General features: G+C 45.2%; 1 protein-coding gene across 2 annotated transcripts in view; it reads left to right on the top strand.

The window, feature by feature from the left end:
- The first annotated feature begins 390 nt into the window (after positions 1 to 390).
- LOC122920270 overlaps positions 391 to 11,392 on the top strand; it is a 42,407-nt gene continuing 31,405 nt past the window's right edge. For both annotated transcript variants that reach the window (XM_044269650.1, XM_044269649.1), the window contains exons 1-2: positions 391 to 536; positions 3,699 to 4,033. The gene's annotated coding sequence lies outside the window, so the exon portion shown is untranslated. The remainder of the gene's footprint in view (positions 537 to 3,698; positions 4,034 to 11,392) is intronic.

The following is an 11,392-nucleotide window of genomic DNA, read 5'->3' as shown; positions in this document are numbered from 1 at the left end:
GATCCGTCAAACTCCATTGAAATTGAAATGGCAGACGGATCCGTTTTCTATTTTGCCAGATTGTGTCAGAGAAAATGGATCCGTCCCCATTGACTTACATTGTGTGTCAGGACGGATCCGTTTATGCTCCGCTTCGTCAGGCAGACGGCAAAATGCTGCAGGCAGCGCCTCCAGAGCGGAATGGAGACTGAACGAAGGCAAACTGATGCATTCTGAGCAGATCCTTTTCCATTCAGAATTCATTAGGGCAAAACTGATCTGTCTTGGACCGCTAGTGAGAGCCCTGAACAGATCTCACAAACTGAAAGCCAAAACGCCAGTGTGAAAGTAGCCTAACAAACTGGGAAATAGAGCTCCTCAATAGAAAGTAAAGTGAAAGTAAAAGGCAAACAGGGTGCGGCAGAAAAGACAGCGTAGTAACCCATAGTACAGTGTATATCGGCTCGATGATTACAGATGTAAGATGGGATTCATACAATACGTAACCCAGATGTTCCTCCTGGTGATAATCTTCAGTCTTCTCGGCCACTCTTCTGGTAAGTCTCACCTTCATCTGATTTTTGTGCCTGTTATAACTGCTAAGTGAGAGAAGAACTGCAAAAACTCATAGCCCAGCCCTGAGTGTAAAGCAGCAGAGTCTCACCAGGGACAAAGACTAAGTCTGGTACCTCCGTCCCTTATGGTGGCATTGTGCCCTTTAGTAGCCCCTGTATTTATAATGCCCATCTGCAGTTAAAACCTCCATGTAGTGCCCCACATAGACATTCTAGGAGGGGGCACTACATACTGGCACTATGTATTATAACCCCCCTCTGTAGTGCCACCTGCATTATAATGCAACCCCCTATAGTGCTCCAGCCTGTAATGCCACGCCCTGTAGTGCTCCAGCCTGTAATGCCACCCCCTGTAGTGCTCCAGCCTGTAATGCCACCCCCTGTAGTGCTACAGCCTGTAATGCCACGCCCTGTAGTGCTCCAGCCTGTAATGCCACCCCCTGTAGTGCTACAGCCTATAATGCCACCCCCTGTAGTGCTACAGCCTGTAATGCCACCCCCTGTAGTGCTCCAGCCTGTTATGCCACCCCCAAAATGCCTGAACATATATATATATATATATATATAATTAAAAAAAATCTTACACTCACCTGTCTGCTGTTCTTTGCTGCCATCTAAGTTGCCGCGTCACAACATTACACCACTGTGACCTCCTGCCCGCATCTAAAGCAGCACAATGGCGTGATCACAAATGTCTGTTTCCCAACACAGACATTTGTGACCACATCATCGCGCTGCCTGACCCGGAGCAGGAGGTCATGATGCTGTGGCCTAGAGATCTGAGCGGCAGGGACAGTAGCCACAGGTTCCCCTGCCAACGCCGTAAACTGCCATCCCCCAAAAAGACAGGTCGGCTGCCGTCTGAGGTGAGGTGCTGGGGTGGGGCAGCCATAGGCAGGCGTGACGGGGATGAGTCTCCGTAGCATCGCGGGTGACGCTAGGGGGGCTCGTCTCTGTCACTGCCTGCCATTGGCTGCCCCACCCCGAAACTGGATGCTTTAATCCGCGCACGGGGAGAAGCAGCAGCGGCTGTGCGGGGACCAGGACCAGCGCAGGGAGCGGAGAGCCAGGTAAGTAGAATCATTGTGAGGGGCCCGGGCATATGGGGGGGCATTTCCAGGCTTGGATAACCACTTTAAAGGAACCTGTCACCTCCCAAAACCATCCCAAGCCTCCAGCAGTACCTGCGTGTAGCCAGCAGTGTGTTTCTGATGATGCCTTTCTTCCTGAAGGCAGATGCAGCAAAAGTACTGAAAATGTTGTTTTATCCCTTGCCGGCGCACTTCTCCACACATGCTTGAAGTCAAGGATGCAGCGGCCTCCTAGCTTCAAGTCGCGGTAACTACGGCCCCTTCCCTGCCCCATCTCTGTGTCTGACAGCTGTTAGTTCGGCCGGCTTTGCCAAACTCTCTGCATAAGCGCCGTCAGTCACAGCAAAGGGGCAGGGAAGGGCGCGGTTACCGTGACTTGAAGCATTTATTTACTTTTTATTATTCTGTATCGTCTTGTATGTAGTCACACTTAGTAAATATATTTATTCACTTAGTCTGCGTAAGCTTTTTTGTTCTCAAATCTTTTGAATTCATGTTACACTCACACAAAGAAATAATGCTGCACGCATGCCACCTACACACCTCTCACACATAGAACATATGGCTTCACACATGGCGCTTATATACAGGACACATGTTACATGCACAACTTTTAGCCATTGGACACAAACACTTCCTTCTCTGACATGATCTGTCTGACAGTCACAAGCTCCCCATGCACTCTACATTTTGGATGCTCTTAACCAACAATAGTCTAAAATGGATGTTTCATCATCAGTCTGCATTTGCAGTTTCTTCTATCCCAAACTCCATTGGGTAGACACAGTCTTACAGACAGGATTTAACCAGACTCTTTTCCTAACCCTGGATATACTGTATTATTTTACACCAGACTGTAATATGTGTATTTTGCACGTGTTTGTAGGACATACCTCAAAAACTGGCACGCATCAGTTCTAAGTCAGGGAGGGCATAATAGGGGCATTGTGACTGCAGCTCTGTTATGGATACCTATTGATGGTGTCATGATGGGTGCCGATGGGGTGATAAAAGATGCTACTGACTGCCGTGTCTAAAGAAATAATCTCTCCAATCTAAGCCATTAACATGGGATGTTGGTTGTCAGTTGCAACCAATTTCGGCATGTGATGATACGAGTGCAGCTCCTGAGTCCACAGCACTGTGCAGGAAGAGGTTAATGGGGGTTTTCCCAATTGTGGTACAACTGTTCGATCATAAAGGGAAAGAGGTGACAACTGGGACTCTCTCCAATCCTAGGATTCTAGTTTGTGAAAGCTATGGAAAGTACTGTTTGATCTGGGTCTACCAGTTGTCAGACCCCATTAATATGACATAAATTGCATATATTATAAAAATAAAAATAACTTAGAGGACCCGTCAGCTGTCTGGACATATCTGTTATAGTAAATACATATCTACAGCATCTTTACTTAAGACTCTCATAGGCACTGTACCATTCCTCTGAGATTCCTCCTGGAATTATGAATATGTTGACACACTGGGTGTAACCACTCCGGGTCGTGTCCCTACACTCTTCAATCAGAGCCTACAGTGTCAGACTATGTAGGGACACACCCCTTTGGCAAGGAGAATGGTAACAACTAGTTGGCAATTTATTAATACATTTCTAGAAGGGATAATATAGGAAAGGCAGACTGCAGAGTTCTAAGAATAGATGCTCCAGGCTTCTTATTTAGGGGCGACACTAATATTTACTAAAACAAACAGTGTCAGGGGAGCTGATGGGTCCTACTTAATGGTCAACCTAGCACAGAATTTGCCATTATATAAATTCCAGCCTAGTCCCAACGATAGGAAGAAACTATCCTGGGTATGATGCATCTCCACTGATGGAACCTTTTGGTAGACATCTTAGTCGTATGAGGAGGCAAACCAAACTAGACATATAATTTTATCCTTTTTTTGAAGAATCTGTGAAATTTCATATTTTGGTCTTATCTTGATCTTAAATTTATTTTTAATGCAACAAGATATTTCTATAATATTACTTTTGTACTATAAGGCGTAAATATCACATGTCATGTAAGTATGCTTTCTGTCTATCCTTCAGGTCAACTGGAAATACTCAAAAATGATTCCCCTATAAAGGCACTGGTGGGTGATGAGATAACCGTCCCTTGTCACTTCGCTGGCTACAAGGCTTCATCTTTGACTACTTCTACTGTTGCGGTTTGCTGGACTAAAGGAACAGAAAATACACTTGTCCTTTTGTTTGATGGTAAAAATTATACAGATCTGGGTCATATATATCGGAAACAAATCTTGTACGGGGAGATGCCAGTCTGTATATACCCAACCTTCAGTTCAGTGATGAAGGAGAATACACCTGTTCTGTAATCGTCACTCCTGAAGAAGCCATTAGTAAAGTCACTGTGCAGGTGTCAGGTAAGTGCTGCTATCGGGGAGGAAAGAAGCTCATATAGTTCACCGAGCTCCAATCTGGAACAGTGTAGTCCAGAGCTGCACAATTCAACACGCCCCAAAAAATATGCATGTCCTATAACACATTAGCGGCATAAAGGTGCAGCTTTGTGTCCTCCCAGCAGTATGCTGTGGCGCTGCTTTGGGGACGCTTTAAAGACGCCAAAAAGGGCCTATAGGAAAGAGCGAAGCTAAGAAAAAGGACTCTCCTTTTCATGTCATACAGCATAAAACTATTACATTCTTTTTTAAGTATTCATTTTAGCTATTCCTAGCATAATAATTCATGTTGAGCAAAGCAAGCTTTGGATCAGTCACGCGCAACTTCACAAATAACTTCCTTCGGCTCATCGGAGCCCATACATTTTAATACTGTACGGAGGCAGATCTCTGTACAGTATTAGGCTACTTTCACACTAGCGTTCGGGTGTCCGCTTGTGAGTTCCGTTTAAAGGCTCTCACAAGCGGCCCCGAACGCATCTGTCCAGCCCTAATGCATTCTGAGTGGATGCGGATCCGCTCAGAATGCATCAGTCTGGCGGCGTTTGGCCTCCACTCCGCTCAGCAGGCGGACACCTGAACGCTGCTTGCAGCATTCGGGTGTCCGCCTGGCCGTGCGGAGGCAAACGGATCCGTCCAGACTTACAATGTAAGTCAATGGGGACGGATCCGTTTGAATTTGACACTATATGGCTCAATTTTCAAACGGATCCTTTTGGAAGGATCCGTCTGAAGCTACTTTCACATCGTCTGCATTATATGAGCGGATCCGCTCTGAACGCAAGTGTGAAAGTAGCCTTATTCCGAAGTTCTGAACGAAGCGACTTCGGATGAAGCATCCGAAGTTCGCTTCGCTCAACACTAATAATAATCTGTAGATCTGATCAAAATTTATATTTTTTAGACCCATATTCTTAAATCCACTATTAAATACACGGTAGTTGGGTTTAAGGAAAAAAGGTCCAACCCTCAAATATACAACAATTCCTTTGGAAAAAGGACCTTGGCTGAATACATTTAAAACATCACTTTTATTAATAGAAATTAAACTCTAAACCCACATAGTGCTCAAATGAACGGTGCCTATTCCCTAAACAGAGAGGGAAAGGTTCATGACGGGGTCGTCCCTATCGGGCAGGGTGCTCCGGTTACTGCTAGGTAGGGACGGCATAGCCCCTATCCCAACCAATGTTAGGGCATTTATGTAGGGCTATATAGTTTTTTGTTCCCAGAAGAGTTGCAGCAGTATACGGACCGCGCCGCCCGTCTATTTAGGACGGTTCAAAGGTAGCCACTTACCCGAGTATATCTTCAAAGAACTGGTAAGACTATTCCAATTTACACTGGCTACTGGTATATTTATCTCCTAATAATATTATTTTCTTTTTCGCCGTTCATTTAAGCTCTATGTGGGTTTAGATTTTAATTTCTATCAGTAAAAGTTATGTTTTAAATGTATTCAGCCAAGGTCTTAGACCCATATTCTTCCAAAAGATAATGGGGCACATTTACTATAGTGTCCGCACCTGTTTTTAGGCGTAAAATAAAGAGAGAGCTGGGCACTCACACTATCTGGAGTAGGTGGTAATTTATTAATAATATATAATAAAATAAAATTTGTGGTATACTGTACACATTTGATAATGAATGGTCTGGACAGACTTTAAAATGTAGCAATTCACTCAAAGAGGGACTAAGTGCGGAGTAATAGATGGATCCGATAGATCTGCCATAAAACTAATCGCACTGTATTATAACAATTGACAAATTACTGCATCCAACTGATACAATGATCGCAATTCTCTGATAATAATCGCATGAAATAAAATAGTCTCTCTATACGTTTCCACAATGATAGTGTCAGGAAAGTTCGTAGTGCTCCAAATCACATAATCTTGAAAATATATCCAATTAGCTGTCGTATTAAAGTCAACTTGTATAAGCGTAAAAATCGAACATCACAGCCAACATATCGCTCGAGTTTTCTTCTGCACAGTATGTTATATTCACAAGGTTCGATCAAGGGCAGGATTCGGTGTCCCGCATGGTATACTGCACCAGGCCCCCCCCCCCCCCCCGCTAACTTCCGCGAGTGTTAAAATTTTCCACCAGAGGCACATAATAAATCGATGAACATTGGTTCGTAATGTGATGTTGTGAATTCCAAGACTTTCTTGGTTTGTATAGTCTTTGCCGGCGTCTGCCTTTATACACATGCTTCCCAACTGGTGCCAGCGTTTTCATTCGTAATTCCGGGTCGTAGGTTGTCACAAACTAAATTTTTTTTTACAGAAAGTGGAACCACTGAGGAAGGGACCATCCAAAGTCCCGAAACGCGTTTGGTTTCGATCCTCCATGTGAATATAAAGATAATCGCAACTTACAGCAATCATTTTGTGAATTTTTCTATCTATTTACTTATGTAGGTTTGCTTTTTTTATGCATAAATTAGGCGCAAAAACAGTCTAACTTTTACTCCACTCCAGGATTGGATTATTTTTATTCAACAGTTTAAGTGATAAAGAGAGACTTTTATTGCATTAAAAGTCACACTTTCAGGGAGACATGCCACTGTTCTCCGCACATATGCGACTATTTTTCATGCGCAAATAAATTAGACTAGTCTAAGTGAAAATGAACCTTTCTAAGGCCCCTTTCACACGGGCGAGTTTTCCGCGCGGGTGCAATGCGTGAGGGGAAAGCATTGCACCCGCACTAAATCCGGACCCATTCACTTCTATGGGGCTGTGCACATGAGGGGTGATTTTTACGCATCACTTGTGCGTTGCAAGAAAATCGCAGCATGTTCTATATTGTGCGTTTTTCCACTCAACGCAGGCCCCATAGGGCTGCATGAATGGGGCTGCATGAAAATCGCAAGCATCCGCAAGCAAGTGATCAAAGTCATTATTATTTTCCCTTATCACATGGTTATAAGGGAAAATAATAGAATTTCTAATAGAGAATGCATAGTACAATAGGGCTGGAGGGGTTAAAAATAAATAAAAAACAATTTAACTCACCTTAATCCACTTGCTAGCGCAGCCCGGCTTCTCTTCTGTCTTCATCTTTGCTGTGCACAGGAAAAGGACCTGTGGTGACGTCACTACGCTCATCACATGATCCGTCACATGATCGATCACCATGGTAAAAGATCATGTGATAGACAATGTGACGAGCGCAGTGACGTCATCAAAGGTCCTATTCCTCAAAGAAGAAGACAGAAGAGATGCCGGCTGCGCGAACAAGTGGATTAAGGTGAGTTAATTTTTATTTTTAGTTTTTTAACCCCTCCAGCCCTATTGTACTATGCATTCTGTATTCAGAATGCTATTATTTTCCCTTATAACCATGTTATAAGGGGAAATAATACAATCTACACAACCTTGAACCCAAACCTGAACTTCAATGAAGAAGTTCGGGTCTGGGTACCACATTCAGTTTTTTATGACGTGCGTGCAAAACGCAAAAACTGAAGGGAACACAATCGCAGTCAAAACTGACTGCAATTGGGTACCTACTCGCGCGGGTTTGCCGCAACGCATCCGGACATGCTCGTCTGCAAGGGGCCTAAGGGTGATGGCATACAGTGCAGTTCTGACATGCATTCAGGATGCAGTTTTCTTATTGTAGCGAGCTGAAATTACTTAAATCCTTTCCACAATGCAGAACACCAGGGTTTAATGAGGCTGCTAAACTGGATAAACTGAAAACTGCATCCTGAATAGATGTCAGAACTGCACTGTGTGCCATCACCCTAAGGCCTCATGCACACGACCGTTGTGTGCATCCGTGGCCGTTGTGCCGTTTTCCGTTTTTTTTCGCGGACCCATTGACTTTCAATGGGTCCGTGGAAAAATAAAAAAAAAGGACCGTTTTGCAGCCGAGACCGTGATCCGTGTATCCTGTCCGTCAAAAAAAATATAACCTGTCCTATTTTTTTTTGACGGACAACGGTTCACGGACCCATTCAAGTCAATGGGTCCGTGAAAGAACACGGATGCACACAAGATTGGCATCCGTGGCCGTAGGTTACTTTCATACAGACGGATCCGAAGATCCGTCTGCATAAAAGCTTTTTCATTTTTAATATACTGTCAGATCCGACAGTATATTCTAACACAGGGGCGTTCCCATGGTGATGGGGACGCTTCTAGTTAGAATATACAACGAACTGTGTACATGACTGCCCCCTGCTGCCTGGCAGCACCCGATCTCTTACAGGGGGCCATGATCTGTACAATTAACCCCTCAGGTGCTGCACCTGAAGGGGTTAATTGTGCTATCATAGCCCCCTGTATAAGATCCGGGCTGCCAGGCAGCAGGGGGCAGACCCCCCTCCCTCCCCAGTTTAAATTTCATTGGTGGCTAGTGCGCCCCCCCTCCCTCCCTCTATTGTATTAATAACATTGGTGGCACAGTGTGCGCCCCCCCCTCCCTCTATTGTAATAATAGCATTGGTGGCACAGTGTGCGGCCCCCCCTCTATTGCATTAACATTAGTAGCAGTGTGCGCCCCTCCCTCCTCCCTCTATTGTTTTAATACATTGGTGGCAGTGTGCGCCCCCCCCTCCTCCTCCTCCCTCTATTGTTTTAATACATTGGTGGCAGTGTGCGCCCCCCCCCCCCCCTTCCTCGCTCTATTCTTTTAATACATTGGTGGCAGTGTGCGGCCTCCCCTCTCCCCCCCCCCCCCCCCAGATCATTGGTGGCAGCGGAGTTCCGATCGCGGAGTCCCAGTTTAATCGCTGGGGCTCCGATCGGTAACCATGGCAACGAGGACGCTACTGCAGTCCTGGTTGCCATGGTTACTTAGCCTTAGCAATAGTAGAAGATTCATACTTACCTGCTGGCTGCTGCGATGTCTGCGTCCGGCCGGGAGCTCCTCCTACTGGTAAGTGACAGCAATGCGCCGCACAGACCTGTCACTTACCAGTAGGAGGCAGCAGGGGGCAGTCATGTACACAGTTTTTTTGTATATTCTAACCTGAAGCGTCCCCATCACCATGGGAACGCCTCTGTGTTAGAATATACTGTCGGATCTGAGTTTCACGATGTAGCTCATATCCGACAGTATATTCTAACATAGAGGCGTTCCCATGGTGATGGGGACGCTTCAAGTTAAAATATACCATCGGATTGGAGAAAACTCCAATCCGATGGTATAAAAGAACTCCAGACTTTACATTGAAAGTCAATGGGGGACGGATCCGTTTGAAATGGCACCATATTGTGTCAACGTCAAACGGATCCGTCCCAATTGACTTGCATTGTAATTCAGGACGGATCCGTTTGGCTCCGCACGGCCAGGCGGACACCAAAACGAATTTTTTTTTCATGTCAGTGGATCCTCCAAAAATCAAGGAAGACCCACGGACGAAAAAACAGTCACGGATCACGGACCTACGGACCCCGTTTTTGCGGACTGTGAAAAAGTACTGTCGTGTGCATGAGGCCTTTAAGGCCTCATTCACACGGCCGTAGTGCAACCGTTCCATGCATCGGGGATCGCAATTTGCGGTCCCCAATGCACGGGCAACATCCATGAGGCGGCCGGGACGGATCGAGACCCATTCAACTTGAATGGGTCCGTGATCCGTCCGCACCGCAAAAAAATAGAACATGTTCTATTTTTTTGCAGTGCAGAGGTACGGACAGAAACACAACGGAAGCACTCCATAATGCTTCCGTGCCTCCGTTCCGCACCGCATCTCCTGGATTGCAGATGAATGGGTACTCATCCGGGATACGGGGTGCACACGGCCAGTGCCTGTGTATTGCGGACTCACTGTATGCGGGCCGTATTTCATTTCCCTGAATGAAGTTTCCAAAAATCGCTGTGCTTGCTGTACCAAGTCTTCAAACATCTAGTGTGTTTTTTTTTCTGCATTTCCACAGCAACGGCCGTGTGCATGAGGCCTTACTGAAAAAGAACCACCAGAGGTCAGACTAATAAAAATACACTGAGTCTAATTCATCAACGGCAAAAGACGGACAGCCGAATGAAATAAACCTAATTTTACATCTAAAAACAGGCGAGCTTGAACTGCATGAAATACTATATGTAATACATTCAGTTTTGCTGCAGTTTTGCTGTGGAAATGCAGAAAAAAAACCACACTAGATGTTTGAAGACTTGGTACAGCAAGCACAGCGATTTTTGGAAACTTCATTCAGGGAAATGAAATTGATTTTAAGCCTCAGAAATTTTCTGCAACAAAATCTGTCAAGTGAGAAGTTAAGCCTCTTTCACATGGGCATCCTGGATTTGCTCGGGATGCGTTGCGTGTGCATTGCGGGAAACCCGCGTGAGTGCGCACGCAATTTCAGTCATGCGCGTGATAAAAAACTGATTGTGGTACCCAGACCAGAACCCGGACTTCTTCACTAAAGTTCGGGTTTGGGTTTGGTCTTCTGTAGATTTAATTATTTTCCTTATAACATGGTTATAAAGGAAAAAAATAATAGCACTCTTAATACAGAATGCTTACTAAAATGTTGCTTGAGGGGTTAAAAAATTAACTCACCTCATCCACTTGATCGCGCAGCCGGCATCGTCGTCTTTCTTCTTTGAGGACCTGCAAAGGACCTTTGATGACGTAATCGCGCTCATCATGTGATGAACGTGGTGACGTCAGCGCAGGTCCTGCTGAATGAAGATAGAAGGATCTTCTATCTTCATTCAGCAGGATCTGCGCTGACGTCACTGCGGTCACTACATGGTGAGCGCGGTTACGTCATCAAAAGGTCCTTTTGCAGGTCCTCAAAGAAGAAGAAAGAAGACTATGCTGGCTGCACGAACAAGTGGATGAGGCGAGTTATTTTTATTTATTTTTTTAACCCCTCAAGCAACATTTTACTAAGCATTCTGTATTAAGAATGCTATTATTTTCCTTTATAACCATGTTATAAGGAAAATAATACAGTAAATTGACTTTAATCAATTTACTAACATCATCACCTAGCAACCATGAGTGAAAATCGCATTGCATCTGCACTTACTTGCGGATGCTATGTGATTTTCACGCAGCCCCATTCATTTCTGTAGGGCCTGCGTTGCATGAAAAACATGCAGAATATGGAACATGCTGCGATTTTCACTCAACGCACAAGTGATGAGTGAAAATCACTGCTCATCTGCACAGCCCCATTGAAGTGAATGAGTCCGGATTCAGTGTGGGTGCAATGCGTTCACCTCACGCATTGCACCTGCAGGAAATTCCTGCCCGTCTGAAGGGGGCCTTACTCTTAACTCTTTCATGCCAAGCGCCGTACATGTACGGCGTTGGGCGGGTGTTTAAAGATGGCGCCCGCTCCGGGCGTC

The sequence above is a fragment of the Bufo gargarizans genome, chromosome 10 (assembly GCF_014858855.1).
Source record: "Bufo gargarizans isolate SCDJY-AF-19 chromosome 10, ASM1485885v1, whole genome shotgun sequence".
Classification (NCBI taxonomy): Eukaryota; Metazoa; Chordata; class Amphibia; order Anura; family Bufonidae; genus Bufo; species Bufo gargarizans.
This window is presented reverse-complemented; position numbering and strand designations above follow the sequence as displayed.